The sequence below is a fragment of the Vollenhovia emeryi genome, unplaced genomic scaffold (assembly GCF_000949405.1).
Source record: "Vollenhovia emeryi isolate VEMERY1.0 unplaced genomic scaffold, V.emery_V1.0 DF939145.1, whole genome shotgun sequence".
Classification (NCBI taxonomy): Eukaryota; Metazoa; Arthropoda; class Insecta; order Hymenoptera; family Formicidae; genus Vollenhovia; species Vollenhovia emeryi.
Window position 1 is genome coordinate 2533516 of NW_011967221.1, and position 25389 is coordinate 2558904.

The 25389-nt window shown below is 41.1% G+C and overlaps 1 protein-coding gene across 1 annotated transcript in view; it reads right to left on the bottom strand.

The window, feature by feature from the left end:
- LOC105566380 (slit homolog 3 protein-like) overlaps positions 1–12216 on the bottom strand; it is a 97478-nt gene extending 85262 nt beyond the window's left edge. The window contains exon 1 of the mRNA XM_012020320.1: positions 12140–12216. The gene's annotated coding sequence lies outside the window, so the exon portion shown is untranslated. The remainder of the gene's footprint in view (positions 1–12139) is intronic.
- Between the last annotated feature and the right edge of the window lie 13173 nt (positions 12217–25389).

A 25389-nucleotide genomic window follows, 5' to 3' on the forward strand; every position in this document is an offset into this window, starting at 1 on the left:
TAATTACCATAAATTGCTGTTAAATATTACGTTGCTTCTTTAGGATGTTCAAATCAAGTCAAAATTATTTCTGCAATATTTCAGAAGCGCCAATTATAGGAAGAATATTCTCATGCGATATTTGTGAAATGTCACGGCGGTGACGTTGATTTCATCAAACATGCATCGTTTTCTTGAAAATTCAAAATAACTTTTTCAATGTAACATAATATACTTTATATTGTAGCAATAAAACCGGAACATTTGTTTCATGATTTATGCAGACTGCACATTGCACGCGTGATATAACTCCAACTGCTTGATTCACGATGGTCACGAGCTGGACTTGCTATTCAGATAAAAGGGGTTAATTTCATATTCTTTGCGTGCGCAAAAGCGAATAGCGGGCAAACAACATATATCAGTACGTGTAGAGTAAATAAACTAGCCTTCCTTTTACGTCCGCCGGTGGCTCACTGGGGGAGGACCCTCGCCTCCTTTAACGAAAGTCAACCATCACGTTTGCTACACGGTGACCTTTTACAATAGAATTTGGAGATTCACTCGCCAATTTCATCGACGTTAATCTAAATTTACATATAATGGATTGTAATGTACGCACACACATTTTGCATCAAACGGTTGAGGTAAAATCATCTCGCGTGTGGCGTATCATTTAATCCTAAAAGTAGCGAAACATTATCAAAATTCGTTTATGCATCCAGCGAGTCGTTCGCCGCTGATCAAAGTGGAAATATGGCGTTAATGTGCAATTTAGTTATAAAATAGTAGACGTAAAGTAGATAATCATTACCTATGCCGTATAGCACATTTACGATTTCGATATCACAGCGTAATTTATATATTAATGTATTTAGATACACTCCAGCTATATTTCACGTATTTGCGGTATATTACCCCTTTTTAAATAAATCTTCATTTCTTTGATATTCTTCACGTGTGATCGCGCGGTGCGCGTGTAATAACAATTCATGAAACATAAAATAAATCGACCAGATAGCGCTATCTGACTACAAAAAGAAATAAATTAGTAAGATAAGCAAATAATACATGCGTATGTAAAATAAAAGCGATATATATTTCTTATACGCGGCTCTGTCCCTTACAATTAGCTCAAAGTCGCTATATTTTCAGGTCCGCGCAATAGATAACAATAAGGAACAAAGAAGGAAATGATTTAAGATCAATAATTTACGACGGAAAATTCCTGATAATCGAATTTCGCTCAAGTGTTATCAATAATTACTCTTCGCTCGGATGATGACACGTCGCTTGACATTATCGTCAAAAGATAATGGCTGTCAGCAAAAATGCATTTTGCTACGCGGTTGGCTGTGACATGAAAAAATGCTCTAATGACGTAATTAATTACGCGGGGAAAACTTCGGTCCGGCAAGTTTTAAAGTCTAGGGAAGTGGCCACGAGAGAGAAAGGCATCTTTATTGTACGCCCGGCACAAGTTTCGTGAGACCCTGAGAAACACGATATCGAGCTTGGCCGAGCTTTTTCGTCGGCGTGCGAGGTCACATAAACAGTACGATGCAGCTTAAAGAGGAGCTTACGGAGAAATACGTTTGCCAAGTGGCGTTGCTTGAATTACGAAGAAACGCGTATCGCCGCCGCAATCTCAGTGAGATTTTTCGCGTTAATTATTAAAAGCGAGGTTCAGCGAACCCGCTGTGCCATTTTCTCGCTTTGCTGGATCTGTCATTCAAGGGGATACCGCGCGCGTTCTCTTTTAGTGTGACAAATCTGTTGAAATTTTCTTTAAGTCCTGCCATTATCCCCTATCTCGGGAGGACGCAACTTTTATCGCGAGTAGTCCAATTTTCCTTGCAGATTACATCATTGTCACGATTAATATCAATTAACATATAGTTTCAATTAGAAACTATTCTTTTGTTACATAACGTTCTCAGGAAACATTCCAATATTATAGGTTTGTTTTCTGTTCCTGCACTGATGAACTAGTGCAATAAATTGGAGTAAGACAAGTATATTTTTTCTCATTCTAGCTTACTGCACTAGTTCACCAGTGCAGGAACAGAAAACAAGCCCTGTGTTTCGAAATTAGCTAGTCTTCTTACAATTAGTCGCGATAGCCGCCATAAAGTTTCTCAATTACTTTATTTCTAGCGCTATAGAAAGCACTTTACATCGCGTTATTTACGACAGACGGTACAAAAGCTCGCCGGATGACATAATCTCCGACCGATTACGTGGAACGCCTATTCAGATTAGTTTCCTCTAAAACTACATGTATCTCTAGGTCTACATTATAGAACGGTAATCTAGCGGAAATCGTATGAGATTCTTGATCCCGCATTAATTAACCAAGCTAAGTCGGCTTTACTTTCACGGCCAAGGATTTAGCCTTTAGATTTAGCGTAACGCAATCGATTGCACGCAGAAATGTCCCGTAATAGTGTACGTGTAAAATTTCGAGCACAATGACAGAATCGAAGAAGGGCGGGAGTACAGCGAGTCACGTTGAATGCAACGGAAGAAAACTCGAAAAATAAGTCGTGCACCGTCATTCTTGCACAATGCTGGGGTGCAGCTTGTCCCTAATATCTTCCCGTTATGTTATAATGCAAACTCTTCATGATGGAGGGCCGCGCAATGGAACGGCGCGTGTTATTGTTCCGCGAAATCCACAGGGCCATTCGAAGGCAGCCCCGCCGCTTTAAGGCTGAACTTTTATCCCTCGATATAACGGACGCAGCGTGGGCTGCGCCGCGTATATGCCGTTCTCCAAGGCATCGCGAGTGAAATTCCATCTGGATATCCCTTTGCTCGCGGAACCTCAAGGTCCTCCCGCGGAAAACGTATCCTTTATGGCTCTTTGTTTTTTTCCCTCGCCCTCCTTCTTTCTCTCGAGCAAAACGGAACCGGAAAGGCACCGCTGGCTTAGCGAATTTTCCGAGGCCGTCTGTACGTAATGGGGGTTCGCGTGTGCACTTGCGCGCGCACGCGACATGCACCGCACGTTTATGCACGCCAATATCCCGTTGTCGATCGGCATCGAGTAAAGTAAGTGTATATACCTCGACGTGTTTTTACGCTCGCGAGTAGTCAAGTTGCGGTAAAGCAGACGGTTATCAAACAAAACTCGGCCGCGTCAACCGAACCGGCCTTCCCTACTATTTTCAGACTTTGTTTGCTTAATCGCGCATGATAACAAATTCGCTTTTCGGGATCCTGCGTGCTATTAGATTTTCATTAACGCGCGCGCTACGCTTTTTTCCTCCCCCCCCCCCACCCCCCTCGTCAAAGTTTGTCTATTTGCATTGCAGTTTAGCTCCGGCACGAAACTTTCCGCCGGGTATTTTGCAGTTATAAAAATCCGGAAATCGAGATATAGTCATCGAGGAATTTGTTCAATTTCCACGCTTTCAAGTCCCGCGGGGGCCTGCCGCAATAAAATCTCATCGTTTAGCGCCGAAGACGACCGCCGCGCCGGTTCGGTAAATATTGTGACATTTACTTTTTATTACTCCTTTTCCCCGAGGAGAAATATGATATGATCAGCGGGGGGGGGGGGGAGAGCGTGGTGGTTTCAGGTCTTAATTATTATTGAGATAAAACTGCTCTACCCCCGCGATACTTTCAATGGCCGTGGCGTAAGCGAGTGTAAAAAGGCGTCGTTGCGAGGGACTGTATTAAAAGATATATTTTATGTAATTTACCATTGGTACGAGCGTTATCAGCAATGTGACGTTATATCGAAAACTAGATATCTCAAATAGCTGTGTACGCGACGGTTACACGGTCTGGAAGTAATAGTATCGGTGTTGCGTGAACTATACGGACAACTTATCGTAAAACGGGCAACAAACTTCCTGATTATTATAAAGCGTCTAACAACTTGTTGCTACTCCACGGAAAGCGTTATTATGAACGGAGTCATGTTTATCCCGGATTATATTAAACGCGCGTACGAGAAATTGTCGGGCTCTTTTTATTCTACAAATTAAAGGCAGCCCTGGGCATTTGAATTCATCGTCGGTACAATGGCCGATGCCAGCGGACATCAGTTAGCGCGACAATTCAACATCTTTTCTCTTTCGTCCAAGCGCATTATCATCGAAATGGCCGGCTGCGAAATATCTCCAAGGACAAGGGGAAAAATTTCGCTTCCCGAAAATTATCATTTAAATTGGCGCTCGATATAACTTTCCCCCGGACATTATTTGTGTCTGCTTCTTTTCGCTTTTGTATCCGGGTGCCCGGTAATAGTTCTTCATCTTGTCGGATTAGGTATTGTGCCGGCTTAAATTTATCGTCCGTTATAGTTACGCGGCGAGAAGTATAAATCTCGCGCGACTTTAAACGCTGGGCGTTACGATGCGGGATAAACCGCTTTTATAGTGTCATGCTGTTCGATTAGCCGATTCGCAATTATTGGAGAACGTTTCGTGGTAACGCCTTGGTAATGCGGTGCCGCTGCATTTACACATAAATTATCCGTCGATAAATGCGTCAGTCCAATTGACAAAACCACCAGTTTTACGTCAGCGAAACTGGAACGTTACGTTTCATGTAAATTGGTCTATCGATTCGTTTTCAACTCACTTCTCTTCTTAAATAAGTCGCCCGTTTAAGAAGAAATAATTTACTTTATATCCAATTCGTAAGAATAAAATAGCAGCTTAAGGTAAGCTGATATCATTTAATTTATATAATTTAATAGCGATTAGCAATTAACGCAATGCAGCGCAATGCATTAGATATAATTTAACTAAAATTTAATGTATTAATTATTAACAGAAAAATAATATGATTCAACAATGTGATCGACCACGGGGAAAGACTTTTCTATTTTAATCGTGAAAATAAACTTCCGAACTGCTCGTATTAATTACATAATCTACGACCGACCTATTAGCTTAACGACCTGATCCTAATCTAAACTAAAGCCAGGCTGATCCTCGTCCTGACCCCCGACTAAACAACAAACGAAATTTAGAAGCGCTCACCAAAGGATGGGGCTTTCCACTTGCTCAGCAATTGTTACCTGTACAATATTTCCGATTGAATAACACAAAAATATCTGCCAAAATTATCTTCAAAATCAATCACTTGCATTAATATCCATTGAACTGTATACAAATAGTATCTCTATACCGCGTTATCTCAATATAACTTTAAAATAATGCTGAAATTTTCATAGGTGCAAAATATCACAATAATATCTATCAAAATTTGTGTTCAAAGTCAATCACTTGCATTAATATCCATTAAATGATTTACAAATAATATCTCTATACCGCGTTATTTCAATATAACTTTGAAATACTGTGTTTTGACTTTCATACGTGTAAAGTTTGCCGAGATTTTCCCTCGCATTAGATACGCCAGGTATCTAAAATTATAGTACAATCAATATAATAACAGTCTTGCACAGTCACACATGTACCATTTTATCTTGTATGCGGCATAAGATTGTACTGACAGCGGTTTTCTATCGATTCCGAGAAGCGTCCGATTGAACGGGGATGAATGCGCGGCACTTCTAGTCGCCAGATCGACCGAGAATTATAGCGAAATACCAGGTATAGAAGTGTACAGCGGTTTACGGAAACCGGAGGTCACATATATGCAAACGCAGCCCCGTTCGTGTTGAAGGACCCTGAAAGAACGCACGACCTTCCTCTTCGTCGTAGCTACGGTATCGATCTCGGTGCAGACGTCGCGCCCGACAGGGATAGAAACGCTGCGAGGAACACAGTTGCATGCCCCGCCACTTTTATTTTTGGCTGACACGATATGCTGTAACGGATACGCTACACAGATTTCAACTATACACACACTTACGGCGATAATCCCTATTCGTCCCTGTCCTTTAAACTTCCATTCGAGTCTCGTTGTGATTGCGCCACCGCCGTTCCGTTTACCTTTAATCTCCCCCCTCCTTCCACCTCTCGCACTAGTCGCGGGGGTTTCTCTTGATTTGCCGTAAAAGTTAAGCGAGGGTAAAGTTTTGATGGACACGTGAAACATGTATATACAGCTTAATTTGTTAGATCCCCTTTACGTCAGCGCGCGCGCGGGAATAGGTGAGAAAATTCCGTGTCCGGCCATCCCGCCGATAGTCTGGGAAACTTTTCGGGGAAACTTCTTAGCCCGGAACTTCTTGGTGTTTGATGTTACGAGAGTGTCTTTGGGATTATGCATTTTCATGAGCAGTTGCTTATACGCCCGCTACACGAGACGCCCGTGGAGCGCACGGACGACGGCGAAGATCCGTCCCCGGGAGGGTCGAAAATCAAATCTGCGGCCGGAAGTGAAATGACACAGAAACTTCTCGACGCGTGGCCGGTCTAACTTAAGAAATTTCACGTAGTAAATACGCGCCGGTTCATTGGGTCTATCGAGCGCAGCATGTCCCATTCGTTTCGGTCAGTTAGAGGCACTCCGTCCTCTCTGTTGCGCCCCGTTCTTTACCGCCGCCGTGCAATCTGACTAGAGCTACCGGAATCTATAGCGCAGCTTTGCAGTCGCAGCTAAATTGTTTGACATGTCTCATCCGCGGTTCTAGAGTAACTAAGTTCGCGCTTGTTCGCCGGTTTCCGGAATTGGCCCCCGGCAAGATATCTCTCTAGAATCTGATTGTACCGAAACGTCCAACTATTAGACTCAGCGGCACACCCCCCCCCCCCGAGAGCGTTATTGATATTTAGGATTTTCAATTTGCGATAACCAAGGGGTGTCTCGCCTTCGCTACCCAAACCCCGCTACTGCCAAAAAATATCTTTACCACGTGTACTCGCGGCCCATGCATGTCGTATTTACTTTTATGCCGTATTTTTTTCTATGCTAGTTTACCAGTAGGTCCGCACTAAATTGGCAAACGAAATATTTTCGGTTGTTGTAAAAAAAATTCCCTAAAAATACTTTAAACGCAAATACAAACGAAATCCTCGGAGCTACACGGCGAAACGCTTTGTTACACTTTTCCTGTAGCGCGCGTAGAGAGTTTTTGGACGATTTCTTTTTTTTTCTAATGAGATTTTCTTCTTTTATAAATTGATATTAATACCGCCTGCCGCAATCAATATCAATCTTCGGTTTTACCACGCTATAACTAATGATCCGCAAACTAATATCGGAGCAGTAATGAAAGTCGACTTGTCTAAAGAACCGTGAGATTCCAGACGGTTTCTTTTGTTCCCGGTTCCCTGGGTGGCGTCTCGTATTCCGAGCAGGATTTACCGCAATGACGTAATTAATAGAATCTAAAGAGATTTTAAGTTTCGCTCCCTTCGCACCCTACGGCGTCGCCGCACGTACGCATGTCTTTGTTTGGGAAAATTGAGGCTTAAGTCGTGATTTCAATTCAGCGTCAAGTTTCGCCTCGCTGCCTCGGTTACGTAACTTTGTTTCGTTTTCCCGAATGACAGATTGCGGGAGGAACTGGATGACTAGGTAGGATAATGGAAGACGGATTGGCTGCCGGCATCCGACAATTTCCCTATACATCCCTTTGACGAGTATTTGACTAAATGCTCGCGCAAAGGTATTTCCTCGATAATATCGCTAGCCAATTGTCGAGGACAAATACCGTTAATAGCACGCCCGTGCATTGTACGCGGCGCTCCACGCATGCGGCATGCCGAAATTCAAAAGTCACGCGTTCTGGTATTTGCATACTGTATTTGGAATTGCCTCGGTCAGTATAATAACGGGCGGAAGTAGCCTCGTGGGGATTCAAACTAATTTGACCCTTTTGTTTAACCTGCGACGCGGAGGATGCGAGGATCAAAATCTGCGCGTTGTTTAAATTTCAGATAATCCTACCCCGAGTTTTCAAAGTGTATTCGCGTACACGGCTCTGAATTGCGCCTGCATCCCGGAATCTAAATCAGGATATAAATGTAACAGCACTACTTGGGGCCATCTCCGCGGGATGACTAAAATGATGAGAAATTGGGCGACGCGCGTGAATTTATGGCGGACATTAGAGCCGGAAATGTGGCCGTCTGCTGTTTTTCAGGGCCCAAGGAAACGCGGTGCGCGATATCGGCATGCGGATCCTTTAAAATTACTGTTATTATGATATATACGTAGAACATTTTTGAATCGTTCCAAATTATGAGACGGAACGAAATCGGATTGCACACTCGAAATATAAATCACGATCCTCTTAATCCCAATTTATGCGAAAAGTCTTTTGTTTTACGATCAACATAAAGAATCTCCTTTGCACCCTATTTGATAGATTGCTTCTTTTCGCGTAGTTTTTAATACTACACAGAGAGAATCGTGTAATCGTGGGGCAGCATGGCATTTCAGAGAATTTTATGAGAGTTTTTTTAAGTTTTACCATACATTCCCACTGGCAATTGTACTTAGTATACATTTTGTTAGTAGAATGTGTGGTAAAATTTTAAAAAACTCTCATACAGTTCTTCAAAATGCCACGTTATCCCACGATTACATGATTTGCAGGGTAAATTCGAGGGGGAAACCGATAACCAAAATCTTATACTTTATCTTATTATCTTATTTTATCTCTATAATGCCCCAGCAAGGCCTAATGCCCAAAAAATGCCTAGTAATCCCTAGTAACGCCCAGTAATGTCGTAAATCTGTACACCGTAATGCCCTCAGCGGTTTCCTCCCCGGGTAAATTTTAAGAGAAAATTCACTCCGTGTATCTAGCAAGAGAATTGATTCTTGATTTGTCTGATGTAAGATTGGTATAAATGTCATATAATATTTTAATATGGAGCTTTCGTAATCGGCAAGAAAATTTGGAATATTGAGGGCCAATATTAACGTAGCAACTTATTAAGTTTATGATGAGCACAAGTCTTCCCGTTGCAAGAAAAATGCATAGAAACGACGACTATAAATCTGTTAATATTTGATATTTAAAGAGGATAAAAATTTAAAAAGAGGAATACATGAATTATAAATACATAAACTGTAATAAATTCTAATTAATTAAGCTCACAGATTATAATATGTATGAGAAAACCATTAATCAATTCAAACTATAATATATATGAACAGTTATTAATCAAATCGCGTTACATTATTCATAGAAAGTGTTCATTACATTCAAGTATTCATTACATTAAAGATTAAAACGATATTTAATATAACCATAAACATGTAAGCGATAAAACGCCTCGCAGTTTCTATACAGTATCCTTTTTATTCGATTATTAAAAGAGAGTCGATTGTTCTTTTATTCGGCTTATTATTAATAAAAGAAAAGTCTTGACGGGAAATGTGTATAGCGTCAAAGTACTTATCGTAGACCCATTGAGTTTCCATTGAAATGTTTCAATATGATTTGTAGCAAGTCAGTGCACAACTGGCAATGAACACTGAAAGCTCTCGTTTTATATCCGTGAAACGTGAATATCACCTTAAACGTCCAGAGCGTGACTGCTTTACAATATGAATCAGCCAGAAAGTTCTGATGGTTTATGTTTGATGAAATCGACTTCGAATGAGAGAGTTCGTGTATATCATATTACAGTATTTCCTTACTCATCTTTTTTATTTTTACACGAAATGATTAAGCATTCAATTGGACAGAAGCGCAGACAGCTTAGATTCGTTTTTTTTATTCATGCAACTTTTTTTAAATAAATAAAATCACGAGAATAAACGCCGTATCATACTTCGAATGAGAATTTTTATCCCATACACAGAGAGAAAAAAGTACGTAGTATTTGCGACTATAATTGCATAGTAAAATAATTATAGTCAGGAATATCATTTTTATAGTAATTATCACTATAATATTAGTAATAACAACCACATAGTCATAGTGACGCCAACCAGCATAAAAATTTTACTATTATTTACGAAGCTTTTAACCATTATTCTGGTAAAATATTAAAATGGTGAATAGTAACTAAATTAATTAGTTTTACATATATAGTAGGTGCAAGTACAATAATAGTAAATTTAATTATACTTTCTATCATCCACTTTACTATTCGCATGGTAAACAAAAGTGAAGTGATTCGGAATGTCTTCACTAGAGGGACGCGCGGTACAAGACTCTCTCGTAAGTAAAAAACCGCTTAGGGTGTTATAAACACGGATAAGTTTACGCATTCGTATAAGATTACTTATCTTTTCTTTGAAAGATGCTATCTTGTACTATTCTTTATGAGTACAAAGTGATTTAACCAATGAACGTAGTGAACGCAATGTATTGTATTACTTTCAATATAAATACGATTATTACTGTTACATATAGTTATTTGAAATTTTACTTGTGGTTGTTATTGCAATATTTATAGTACACCTTACCAAATTAAAAGCTCGTTTTGGTTTATGACAACCATATCGTAAGTTGCATGGACCAATATAGTGTCTATGAGAACTATAATACATTGTTAGGTCAACCATAACTTACGTAGTTAGAAGAATTATAAAAATATGGTTGGGTCCAGAAATGACTATAAATTATAGTGAGATTGTGATAACTGCAACTATTTTTTTCTCTCTGTGTATCATGACTGTAAATATTTCCTTATTCATCCTTTTTTACTTTTACACAAAACGATTAAGTATTAAATTGAAAAAAACCTTGGAAACTTTGATTCATTTTTTCAATTCATCTTTACCTTTCTTTCAGAATAAATTCAATTATAGGAAGAAACAACGGGTCCCGATTTTTCGGAGCTACCGTTGCCTTAGAAAGCGTCGGAGAATATTTTAAAAAAACATCTTGGCAAACTAAACGATATTTGATATGTGTATAACACGTGTGAAATTTGAATGTTAAAATTAACTAAAGCAGGGCAATAGCAGGCCAATTTATGAGCCAGGAACCAGTCTTCGATTATATACAAAGTGGTTTAGTAAATAAGATCGATTGAACGAAAGCGTTCATCGATTAACACGTGAATTTGCTGAGGACAATATTCCGTCTAACGAAACTGTGTTACGTCCGAAAAGAAACCGGCGCACAAGACAGATGGAAAAACGGTATATGAATTCACATAATAAGATTTGAATTATTGGGCTGCCTACATCCCGCTTGGACCTACATGGCATTCTCGTTGGTTGTTTGATAAAAACTAAATATATGCTTAAACGTTTTTCAACTTGACTGAACCTTCATCAGCTCCTCTCATATGTAAAAAAGGTACACGTTAAATAAGTCAAAGGTAAAAACCCAATTCACCTAAGGACACGGTACAGTCGCACATTTAACTTAATACAAATAAAATTAATTAAAGAAACGGCTCGGCGTGAAATGTAAAAGTAGCGCAACTTCCTTGCTTAGCGGCCAGTAACGCAATTTACTGAAGTCGGGGAGAATTGTCTAATATCACTTCACGCATTTTGAATTTAATTCAATCGCAACGTAATCCTGCGCGAGTGTCAGATTTAATCTCAAGAGCCAACCGAGACCGTGTCTTTAAAGATCTTCTTCGCTTTCAGGAATGGAAATGTTGGTTTATCTCGGGAGAAATAAAATTATCTCCCTCGCTTAATTTTTCTGAGAGTCCCGATTATTCCGGGCGTTAAGAAGCGCGACTTCCCACCAGTTTGCGTCATACAAGGGAAAGGGCGGAACAGTTGGTTTGCGGGGAAAATTGCTGTCACTTTACCCGCGCGTAACTGAATGCAGCGAGATTAACGTGACGCAAAATAAAAGACGCCCGGTGGCCTTTGAGCGACCGCGTTATCTCGAAAATATCGTTGGAAGAGTATTACGACACCCCCTCGCGGGATATCGAATTTAAGTTCGCCCATTCGCGTTCGCCGCACGCAAACGCCCCGTTCGATGATGTTTTTCTCGCGTCCCCGCGCGACGCACGGGAGAAAAACCTCGCGCGTAACCCATCTGCGCGCGGGATCGTGAAAAACAATACCTGCCGCACACGACGCACTCGACGCGCGTTAGCGCGGCCGGCCGCCGCTCCGGGGGCCGCCTCTCCGCTTTCACCCCCTACGAGAGCGATCGATCGTCGATCGCCGGATCCGTAACGCGATCCGCGCGGGCGGACCGGATACGCGGCGGCGAGCGGCGAAACCCGCGAGGGAGCCTCGCGGCGCGCACGCAAATCCTCCTGGACAAAGTCGGCGGGACGCGCGAAACGGTATCAATCAAGATCACCCGACGTCGCGGGCGATACGATCACTCGCGCGGCACACATACCTCTTATGCAATCACAGAGAGAGATCACCGATAGATAGATAGATCCTTTCGGTCGGCACTGTATCTCACACACACTCGTGGCGGGTGGGAAGAGGGGGTTGGGTGGAAAGGGGTTGCCCGGTTGCGTCCGTCACCACTGCCGCGTCCGTCCGCGGTTTCGCCACGGCGAGGGATAATCACTTTACTATACGCGTGCACTCGTAGCGTAATTACAATAAACGAGAGAACGCCGGACGTGCGCGCGTCCAACAGAGAGGCGCCCGGCTCTATCGCGGAGCGGAACGTGGTGTCGCGCGGTGCGCCCACCGTAGACTGGCGCCCGCTCGTTCGTCTGACTCGTCGCTGACTCTCCCTACTGCCTGGTCGGCTGAATGGAGCGCCCCGGCGCGAGGCGACCGCCGGCTGGATGGTGGCGAGCGCGGTGCCGACTGGCCCGTGGAGCAACCCTTCCTCGGCGACACCTTACCGGGTGGCCCCGGTGTTTACGCGTGCCCCTCTTACCCCCCCCCCTCCCCTCCTCCCCCGCCCGACGCAATTTGTTCTTATTATACGCACCGGAAGTCTCGGGGGACGCTCAACGGACGCGCTTCCCCTCCCGTCCCCGCCCCGAAATCCGGGGGTGATTTCGCCGGACGATTTTTCGCAAGCGGCGACTTAATTGCGCGCGACTCCTTCGTCGCGGAATTTTTGACGCTAAAAACATATATCCCTAATTAAGAGTTGGTTTGAAATTCCGCGCACGTAAAGCACGTATTCTTAATTAAACGCGAAGCTTTTTGCCTGTTTGTATTCTTGAAATTCGAGTCGTCGGGGAAAATGTTTAATTAATAACGCGGAGTAATTTCGCGGGAATGAATTGTGTAATTTAATTTTTCGGAAAGGCAACGGCCGATTGCAAATGTACCGTCGAATTTATTTCGTGCGAGCCATTTTAAATCTTACAAAATATGCCCGAGGATCGTCAACGCGTTCATCGCCACCGAGCCTCCCGTTTGCATCTTGTTGACGATTGTCCTAACAAGTTATAAATTTATTCCTTCTAAATCAGGTGCTTGATTGTTCCTTTTAACGTGAAATAATTTTATTGGCGAAAACTCAGCCGAAACCCGCTCGGCGGTGAATGTGTTAACTACTGTTTCTGTTATTGAGAGAAGAGACAACGTTATTTTCGGATACACGAATAATAAATGTGTTGTTAGAAGGAAAGACCGATCGTAAGAAGCCGGGATTGAACGAACGCCGGTAACGGCGAATAAAAGAAATAAATTTTCTACAAATTTCAACGACCGTCCCGAACCGATTCGAAGCACGACTTCTAGACGACTCCGGGAATAACCGATACTTATTCTTGATCTTCGAGGTGAAAAACAAAGCCCGACTCAAAGTGTCCGGATTACTTATTTATGTTATCACCTGTGTACAAATTCGTCGACAATATTTTCAAACGTTTGGATCGCACCTATTACTAAATTACTAATAGAGGAAAGTCCCCTATTATGAGATAGGCTCCTAACGTCCAACTTCACAAATCTTTTTCGCGACAATTACACGCACGACCTAACAATGAATTTTCCACTAAACAGACTTCACTCCGAGAGCAATAAATACGTGGTGGAAACAACAGATGATGCTTCTATTAATTTAGCAGAAACCCCGCTCTCTCATATTAAGAGCCTACCTCATAATAGGGGACTCTTCTCTACTTAATATTCCTACAATGGAATACGTTGGAAGACTGTTGTATTCTTCCGACAGAACACAATTTTATACTTGCGAAACGTATTCTTGTAGAAAATATCGCGCGCGTGGTTTTAGCTTGTCGCTTAATTGTTTTCGCTTATACTTGGCGCGAGACACTACCGTGTCTCGTGATCTAATAGGATAGTTTGACTACAATACCATATACGGCTCGACTTTTCATATTTTTTATTGAGCAAAAGACTCGTCTGCGAACGATTGAATTTAAGTGTGGAATATAATTTATTGCACAATAAACAACAGTTTATTCTCTATGATAGAGAGAAATTCTTATTCTGTGATTAATCTCACTGTAATTTTTAAACCGAGAGTGAAACATATTGAATAGGTTGTAATTATTTTGTTACATACGTCATTTAAATATAATTTTATAACGACGCATAATGAATACATATCACAGACAATTTACATTTCAAAGTACTGGCGATCGTATATTAAATTATGCGTGCACGTCACTATCCTTGCTCATTTTTTCTCATTAAATTTATTAATCATTCTTCAAGCTTCTCTGACGTTAATGAGTAACTGATAAACATCAGTACTTATGAGGTATACATTTACTACGTTAAGAGGTACTTATGCGACTTAGCATAGAACGTATACGTATACTGCGGTATTAAATTTATCAAGTCCGTAAGACGTTGATACATATAATATATAGGATTAGAAATTATATATATATATGCCGCGGTTAATTCTGGCTCCTCATAATGTACATTCAGTCTGTTGCTTAGTCCGCGACTCGCGTTAATTTTTCATCTTGAATATTTAGCTGTCTGTTTCGTGTCAGTCAAAGTCCTTGTTATACCGTTATACCTTGATAACTGCACCTTCATTACTGCGATAAGCTTTGTTGGGGGGGTCTGCTTGATTGCCTTGAAATTCTTTGCCTTCAGCTCGCGAGACCGACTACATTTTCGAACGAAAGTGATTGTCGGTTGAGCGTGCAACGTGACATGGTTAGTGACATCGTTATCGATTACCGAGCAATATCTGTCGTAGTGCTGCTTCGTCGTGTCATTTTACGTGCATTCTTATCCTAATATTAGTTCGTTAAATTTATTTAGTCAAGAAGCGAGAGACGTAATTCACATGTCGTGGTAGATATAGAAAATAAACGTGTCTACGATATCGATATTAAGTAATAGAGTTGGCAATTTCTCAATAGAATTGTCTACGGATAGAAAACTAACTATCGGTTTAAAGTACCATAATCATTTTGCATCAACAACTGACAGTTTACTAAAAAAGAATTTCCGATGTCTCGTTTTCTCTCGATATTAAACGACGCAGCTCCTTTTCGTTACATTAATTAGCACGTACGGCGATCAGTAAAGGAAAGTTCCCTATTATGAGATAGGACACTAATATGAAATAGCAGGTTTTCAGCATTCAAATTTAATCGCAAATCTTCTTTCGCGATCACACGATCTAACAATGAATTTTTCACAAAACAGATCTGGCTCTAAGAGCAATAAATTCATGGTGCAGCCAACAGTCTATTAATTCAGTAGAAACCTCGCTATCTCATAATAGGTGACTTTTTCCTATGTAATTTACGTAGCATTTCTACTACTATTATGTAATCATCTAAATATACTTGGGCATACTGTAACTTTGCCTTTAATGCTTTTCTTGTTTCCTTATTCACTTAAATCTGCGCTAATCCCAATCTTTAAGTAATAAAACGAACAATCGAGTTTGCAATTGTTAGCTGTATGTATATAACGTAGAGCTTGGAAATGACTTTCGAGTCTCGACGCGAAATAAATTAAAATCTTATGCGCCAACCTTAAAGTGCACTCTTTGGAAACTTAATGGCATATTAATAAATCATTTAGGAATTGAACTGGTGAACGCGACTTAGAGCTTTTATTACTTTCAGAGTAATCAAGGCGAAAAGTACGACTGCTGTTATTCAGAAAGTTCGGCTCTCGCGAAAGGTAAAGCTTTTCTCTGTTGGTATTGAATCTTGTGTAGAAAACGAGAATTGAATACTTCTTTCCTTACTTTTCATTTTAGCCTATAAAATTCTTGACGTCGATCACAGATTATCCCAAAGATATTTTTTACAGATTTTACCACTTTTTCATTAGTGCAGCAACAAAATTAAATTCCTTAGATAATAAAATTACCTCTGGTTAATCCCTTTTTCCTTGTTTGAGACTCAATTTCAATAATCGGGATATCAGATTGTCAAGTATAATAATCGAGATCGAAATTATATTAAGTTGAGAATTTTCATAATACATTTATTAATTATATTCTAATCTCTCATCGATAAAGTGGGATGCCGAACTAAGTTAGGGCGCGTTTCTACCCAATCTTTTGGGAGTTGATTGAGCTTGTAAATCGCATCTCCCGCTATCGTCGAATCACTATAAAGTACTCAAGTTCTGTTCATTCCGGAACGCCCTGCCTTTCACTAGCGAAGCTGCAACGATACGCTTTGGAACGTTCCGACTGCTCGTGTTCTGCTCTAGTTCGATCTCGCGCGATACATTACTGTTCTAAGACACGCTTTAGTAAAGCGCATCGCGCATTTCCGTGATTTAATTCCTGCATCTTTTCACGCTCGCAGGTCCATTTTGCATTCATTACACCGAGCAGCAGCAACTTTGTCGTTTCAATAAGAGTTGCTCGCGTCTTAAAGTACCAAATTATAAAATTATTAAACCCCTCAAGCGAAATACAGAAACATAGACTTATTAAGATTCCTCTACGCGCATCTGCTGGCATACACGCAACGCTCTTCTGACATAAGTGAAAAAAAGTATTGCGTAAATATGTAAATTTTCTATTTCGTAGTTATTCGTCGTGCAGCTCAGAAAAATATGGCAAAGTAAAATGTAAATTTATAGTAAACGTTCAAAATCGACTTGCACTGCATTAACTCGTGAAGTGTACGCGATACGCAATTTCGATAAGCAGTGTTACGTTTGCGCAATAATGTTCACGTGACTAAATAAGTAACACATAATATAAAGGTACCCAGCAAAACTGAACGCTTTCCGAACTTCGCTGCGTACGCTGCATATTTGATAAGAGCATATTTTACATATTCTGCATATATTTCGTCTTGTAGAACGCAATAGTAAATCACGTAATTCTCTGTCGGACATGCCGCCATTTACCCGGAGTACGGCGTTATGGTAATTCTAGGGATGTGCAGATCACTGCTTGTTGAGACGCTGAATGAGGTTTCAACAGGAATCAAGTAGTTCCGTACAAATGTTCCACCCTTTAATAATTTAATCCAGTTATTGGAAGCACCGAGACCTTAGTCAATCAGAACTGTATAACTGCAGGGCTGTTATTTAAATCAGAATCTGCGCGAATCAACGTATACGAGAAACATATGCGGTTGTATTTCTGCGTCCGTATACAGGATGTTTCCGGAAACTTAAAAGGATTCAGTGAAACTGAACAACTTTTGTTAAATGACTCGTATCCGGCGTCTCCTTCGGGCGTTAGCCGGCACGTCTGCGAGTTTTCTGTGTATGTGTCGTCACATCCACGAGTGCTCGCACGAGTGGGTGTTTATAATCAAAAGACGATGCTAGAGACTCGTAATGACTGAGTCTACGTCGCACGATTTTGCGTCGGTGACAGGAAATACAAAGGCATGAACAATCCTTAGGCTGGATCTACAATAGACGCGGCGAAGTCGCAAGCCGCAAGAAATCGACCGATCGCAGTCATATACAGGGTGAGTTTTATGTCGTGAGCCAATCTTTTACCATGAGATACGGATTACCGACCGAAACTGTAGCCAACCCGGGAAAAAATGCAAAAATCCAGTTATATATGACTGGAGGAAATCTTACAAGTCGCCAGAAGTAATTAAAACTTCAGAAGATTACTTGACCACGTCTGGCAAATTTTTATGTTTCAACTCACAGACGTGTTTTGCCGTTCGTGCAATTAAGATCTGTTCTTTTAATTTATCATACGAATTATTGACACAATTATCACTTGAGAAGGACCACAAACCATGGTCGAAACGTTGTGAGCTTAAACATAAAAATTTGCCAGACATGGTCGAGTAATCCTCTGGAGTTTCTAGTCATATATGTTTCAATCGTGTAATATCTAATTATATCTCTCAAAATTCAATTGTAATTGATAATTATTAATTATTAAATAAGGATTTTTCCATTTTTTCCCAGGTTGGCTACAGTTTCGGTCGGCAATACGTCTCTCATCGTAAGAGACTGGTTCACGAAATAAAGCTCACCCTGTATAAGAAGAATAATCGACTGTCATTGGCCGATTTCTTGCGGCTTGCGACTTGCTGCGATCTATTGTAGATCCAGCCTTAACGGAAATCGACGTCTAGCGCTTTAAGGAGACGTCGCCGAACATTTCTTAACAAAAGTCATTCAATTTTACGAGGTCCCGCAGCCTTTTGTCGCCACTTTCCGGAAACACTCTGTGGACGCGACGCGTATAGCTGCAAAATTATCTTGCGCAACGTGCGTCGCACGGCGCACACCCGCGGTTACTCTTCCCTTTCTTGCACGGTAGTTGCAGGTCGTACGACATAATTTCCACTTTTTACTTTGTAATTCCCGTGAAAGTCTTTCAGCGGAGCTGTATTGTCGGATATAAAATGGCGCGGTATACGATACCGTCGATCTTTGAAACAAAGTTCCTCGCCCCGCGGCGCGCGGCACATAAAACTTCCTTAACAGTTTTCATCCTTTTATTTGACGTATGTACTACAACACGCGCTACGTCTTTCGCCATTGTCAGTATTCTTCGCGACGCGACGCTTCGAAATGTGTGTACGTTGGGCCTCCACTACGCGATACTCTCATCTATCCCGCCGCTTCTCGAGTGCACGGCACATATCTGTTTCCTCCGTAGTAATGCGAATTCGCTTTAACTAGCAACATCCTCATGCGATACGAGTGGTTGCGAGACTTCCTCATCTCTAACGCAATATGCAGCAGAGATCCGGTTAAATAAATAAAACGACTCGTCGAAACACGATTCTTTTACGAACTACGAACAGCGGGAAGTAATAGAAGTGCTGGTAAATCCAATACGAGGCACAAGTTCTTTCGAGGAGAATACAAAGGAATTGAGATACGTTATGAGTTAGTAGATACACGGCGGAGCTGGTTCGTATTAGCGTAATTTTAGGGTCTGAGCAGAATGGCTACCAGTTATATTGTACTATGGTTATTGGTGGCTTGTTAATTCGATAATGTTGCAAAAATTGAGTGTTAGTATTTACATCTCTTGGATTTTGACAGGCCTGAAAGGCCAAATAAAATATCACTGTGCAGTAATCACCCGTGTAGTCAATTAAGCGCCACATTCCGCGCGATTTACGTCGTTGCTGATTGATACGTGGAACAAGGTTGACGGTGTACAGAAATGCGATTTATGATACAGCGCTTGAATAAAACGATAAACGGAACGCAATCGCATTTCAAATCTGACGGATAAGCGTTAATACAGAGGGAGGGGGATTGGGAAAATGGCACGTCAACGTTGTCGGAAATTAAGCGACGGGGAAAAGATCGGTAAAAATCTCGCTAAACGCGGCGGCAATATTTTTCTGCGCCGCGATACGCACACTCATACGTCATGAAATACGTTACGAGCTTGTACCGGCGATTCGTATTCTGCCACCATATATTTTCGAGTGCAACGCGCGAGCGCGCGCGTGTACGCGCACGAATATCATCCGCAAGGACTCCCATTAATTGTACCCCGGCTATCATCGTCATTCGAGCGTGCTTGCGCCGCTCGATCGCCTATTTGTCACCCGCCGATTGCGAAAATGATCGAGATCTGCCGCGCAACGTTGTCAACCGCGATTTTCAGCGGGCGCGCGTTGTTCGTAAAGAACGAAAAAAAAATAAATGACGCTCGCGCACGAGAAAAACAAGGAAAAAAAATAATACACATATACGTGCACGTAATTCGCTTTTTACCACCCGGGTTACCTTATAGCTGGCATGCGGAAATTTCGCTGACGTTACTGTTTGAAATGGCGGTTGAAATCAACGAGCATCCTTTCCCGAAACGAGATGTAATATGCATGCTAATCGCGAACACGATATTCCGTGTGAGCCATCAAGGCGAAACGTGCGGATACATCGCGATAATTAGACGACGTATTGTAATTACATTACATGCTTTGTTCTCTTACCGATCTCTTTTTATTCCATTGATAGTAGAAAGTCCCCTATTATGAGATAGTACGTTTCCCAACGTCCAGATTTAATCACAAATCTTTTATCGCAACAATTACGCGAACGATAAATTTTCCGCTAAACAGATTTCACTCTAAGGACAATAAATTCACGACGGGACCAACGGATGCTGCCCATTATAATAAATTAGCAGAAACTCCGTCGTCTTATGTTAGCAGTCTACTTCATAATAGGGTACTTTTCTCTATTAGTGGAGAGGTCCAGAGAAAAATCGTGTCATTTGCAATCAATCGGTTAACTTAACGGAGCTGCGATAAGCTCAATCTTCTCAATTATTATAATTTATGAAGAAAGAAGTCACCAGTGGTGATTAAAAATTACAACGGGAAACTTGCAGTCAACCCTTTATTATTCCCCTATTTATTTAACACAACGTTTCGACTCTATTTTTTTTGGGTCCTTATCAAGTAATAAACTGAGCCATCGTCGTCCATAAGACAGAGTCAACTTATAAAAGTGCAAGCACATGTAAACTTGAGTTCGAACCTAGCATCCACAGTGTTCACATTTAAAAACTAAAAGCGCATATCCTGACAAATAAAGGTACGAGAGTAATGGTTGTAAAATTAAAAAAAATAGAAAGAGATATGAGAAGCTGCCGGTTATATGCGCCGACATGCATGAGATTTTCCATGAGGATTCACTTAGTATTACTTGATAAGGACTCAAAAAATAGGGTCGAAACGTTATATTAAATAAATAAAGGAATATGCCAGTTGGGTTGACTACAAATTTCCCGTTGTAATTATAATTTATAATTATTACAATATTATAAATTTTTAACAAGCTACGTATGTATAGATATTTTTAAGTGTAAAATATTATCGACAAAATTGTCTAATTATTAGTTTACGTTACCTGGCGATTAGTTTTTATCATTATTGTGATGGGATTTTAATTAAAAGGTAACTTTTGCATCAAGACCATTGTATTCTAAGCTTGATTTAAAATTTATAAGACTTATTTGTCCGTATTTATTGATATTAGTCTATTGAATATTTGGAGATTGACTGTATTAATATACAAATTGTGTATAATATCATATTTCCCTTAGTAAAGGTAATTGTAAATCGCAACCTGACTTTACATAGTACGCCGTGTAATAGATGTCCAATTAATATTAATTACTATTATGCGCTATTATTGTTATTAGTGACTAATATATTTCTTTCAAAATCAATTTTAATGTCGAAACGTCGATTTAAATACGTAAACAGAAACGGCCAGTCCCGCTCATTGATTCACATTAATATTTAATCGCCAACGGCGATATTACTGTACTATTACTAGTATTTCAGATTACCTTTCACGCGCATTGCACATGCGGAAATTTGGCAGTATGTAATTAGTCAGAATTGCAAGTACTTAATACAGGTGTGTGCTCGCATCGCGCGAGGTGTTTCACGCGTTTCGAGATAAACTGGAAAATCCCATGCACGTCGGCGCATATAACCGGCAGCCTCTTATATATCGCTTTTTACTTTTTTTCTTTAATTTTACGACCATTACTCTCGTACCTTTATTTGTCAGGATATGCGCTTTTAGTTTGTAAAATAGGCTTTCGCATATATTGGATGCGAGGCGATTCGTGCATATTGCGGACAGAAAGAGGGAGAGAGAGGAGCAAATAAATAGAACTATGATTCCACTATGGGGAATAAGAAAAGACCAGGGGAACAGGAAAGCGTTTGTACAAGCTGCAGTTGTCTGCTCTTTCAGCTTGGTCTTCGCTTTTCCTCTTTCTTTTTACTAGGAACAAAGCGGACTGTGTAATTGTGCGATACGTGTCGTGCTACTGAGAATTGCAGAAAATTTATGAGAATAGCTTCGAATAAACACGCTGCAGGTATACGCGGCGATAAATTTTCGAAAAAACAGATTAACAATACGGCAAAATATTAAAGAGAAAATAGTAAAACAATTTTACGTTACAAATTAAATTTAATATCTTTTCCCCACTTTGCCCATTATTATTTACAAATAATAAATTTGTAACGATAAGTAATCAGTTAAAATTAGCAGGACGTTAAATATCCTAATTCTCTTGTCACAAATTAATTTCTTGTAAACATTTCTCGTTCTCGGTCTTGTAACTAAAACATGCGGTTAATTTCTCCCCTTTTCTCTGCTTTTACAAATGCGACGTAAGTTAATAATATGATCCATTAAAACAGCCGAATTTTAAATCCAACTAATTGATCTGTATAAGTAAATCGACGATTACATTATTAACGGCCGTAAATGGCCGCGAAAAGTTGCTTTTATTTGCACGACATATAGAGATGTATTTAATTTATATAAAAGCCGTCGAGAAAGAGAAAGGGGGGGAGAGAGAGAGAGAGAAGCGCGAGAGCCTTACATTTAAATTCATATTCAAAGCCCTATTGTGTAACAGTGGCATTGTCCTTATTGCGCACGTTATCCCTTTTCTAAGGGAGGAAATCTCATCTTATTTATAAATGAAAGGGCAAAACGCCAGGACGCTCGATCTCACCGTCGACGAGACGAAGATACCCGCGGTAGCCCCGTCCGCTCCGTACACATCCGTTCGCGCCGTATGCAACGATTGCAACCTGTAACCGCGGAGAACGGACCTTGTATAATGCATTACGCGGGGTGGCCGGCGGGCAGCGAGCGACCGAAATCTCAGGCGCCGATAACATATGTACTCGTATCCACAGCCAGCGCACGCGTTTACATCCGCATAGATGCAGGAGGGCTCGTTCCTCTCGCTCCTCGTGGATATGCATGAGAAGAGGGTACTTTCGCCCGGGGCGAAATTTCGGCGGGACTTAAGTACCCGGCGCGGTCCCCCCGGTGCTGTATGGTCTCCAGGGCCGCGTATAATTGCCGCCTATCTAACGTTAACCGTTTCTCTTGCCCTCCCCTATTCTCGTCCTTCTAATTTCGCTATCCGCCACCGGCCTCGCCCGGTCTACCTGCCCGTTCACTCCGTCGTTTCCATTTCCGGCTCGTTCTTCTTTCTTACGTCGCGGAACAATGCGACCTCCATGCGTCCCGGCCGGGCGCCGCCGAATTTGCATTTCACAGTCGAATGAAATATGCATCTCCTGTCGCGCGACGATTCGCGGCCCTTCGTCGATTCGGCTGTCGCGCCATTCGGCGCGTCGCGTCTCAGCTACTTTCTATTAATTAGCGTCGCGACGCATTCCGTCGTGATGCATCCCGTCGGGGTACAAGCGCGAGGGTGCTTGTTACAGCACGTGACGCAGCAACGTCACCTCGGACGCAAGACGAAGGTGGAACAGATATCGTACGAAAATCGTCGTTATCCGCCCGGGTCGCCCGAGGGCGGGTTAAATAAATTACGAGTGGGATCGTTGAACGTTTCCGTCGTGCCTATGCACGTGGCGGAGAAACGGCGTCTACCACTTTGCCGCGGTTAGAATACGAAATGGTCGCTGTTAATGGCGGTTAAATAACGCTTGCAGTAAATCTCCGTTTAGCGAGAGAGTAAAAAGCCGTGGTATGGCCAGCGGTATTAGCTAGTTCAATTTTTCTTCCTCTGAACTAACAGTGATGATATTCTATTCATGGGTGATACAGATTACTATATAAATCTGCTTTAAGAGCGACAGAACCGCGGGCATCCATTCCCACTACGAGACACGATAGAATAGAAATATCCTAATGTGTTAGAGTAGAAATAAATCTTCGGGCATACGCGGAAAAAAAGACGTTGTATCAACAAGATCAGTGTACCTACACCCTCAGACATGGTTTCTGTTACCGAGACCAAAAATATTCTTGACGCATTCATATTTCTCACAACCTCATTTAGTATAAAAGTAAGACGATATTAAAATAAAATCAATATTTCTTATTCCCCTCTATCGAATTAAAAAAGACTCACTATATTGAGACAAGAGTAACTTATATAAATGTTTATATATTATTGCGCTTCGCGCGCGCAGTTTGTGGTTGAACATTGTATATTTTTAAGTATTTGTATGCATGCAAAGAAGTCATTGTATGCGCAACGTCAGTTTAAAATAAAAAGTAATTTATCACTCACTGATACGATTCGCAACAGCAGAGTTGTACATCGTTAACTGTATATGTTAAACTGTAACAATACAAATATGTACATGATTATTATAGATTTATTATGCAAAATTGAAATTATTGTATTAAATATACTTCATATTTTATATTTAAAAAAATAGGTATATATTAAAATAATTATATAAAATATGTTTTATTTTGCACAAGTAGCAAATAACATAAAAATGTAAGACACTTACCTCACCATTTCTCCGCCGTTGCCCGATGCCTCCTCAGCCTCCTCCTCCTCTCAGATTTCCTTGTTGCACTCACACACTCACTCGCAAAAATCATCGATCGCGCGAAATTTCGGGCACTCCCGTCCGCGATGTGAAATACCGCGAAACGCACGAAATATTATTAACAAATATCGCGTGACTTTGTATCATACAAATTACTCAAACTTGCATTTTTGAGTCGGAAGAATAGGATAATGGATAAATCACTTTTGAATTGGCGATATAAAACACAACGCGAGCATCGGAAGTATAATCTGCGGTAAAGAAATTCAATCTAATCCTCGAAATAAATTATGCGAGCGACATTTCCAGCGATAAATAGTTGTTATTAATTGCAACAGTTAATCGAGATAATTTTCTATTACATTTACATAATATAACGACGTGCGATAAGCGACTTTCTTTACTTCCTGCCCGTTCGAGTTGCGAAAAACGACAGAGCGAATTGCAGCGCGAACGCCGAAGTCGCACAAATTTCACTCTTTTCCCGAAAATGGAACAGAATACGCGAAATCGATAGATAATTAAAAGCGCGGTGCGTAAACGAGATGAAACCGCGACAAAGTACCACGGTTTACATTTATATTTTAGATCTCGTGAAATATCTATGTACCTGTATACGTTGACAAAGAGCCGTCGCCTCAACACGCAATTAGTTCCTCATCACAAGTTGTAGAAACTTACTAATTAATCGAAGAACGTTACTGGTTACTGATAAAGGTGCACAAATCAATAGCGTTTTATCCATATTTCCATCGCGATCGAGTCTTGGAAACCGATAACGCAAAAGTAATACCACGCACGGAGCGACTCTCGCCACTGCCTGCCGGCACGACGTTCGGCGAGCGAGTGATTTCGCGGCGACCTTCAGTACACGATGACGCGCAAAAACATCGTACGTCACCGCGCCGAGAGACAAACAACAAAAAAACGTTGAGAATTCGTTATCCCGCCGACG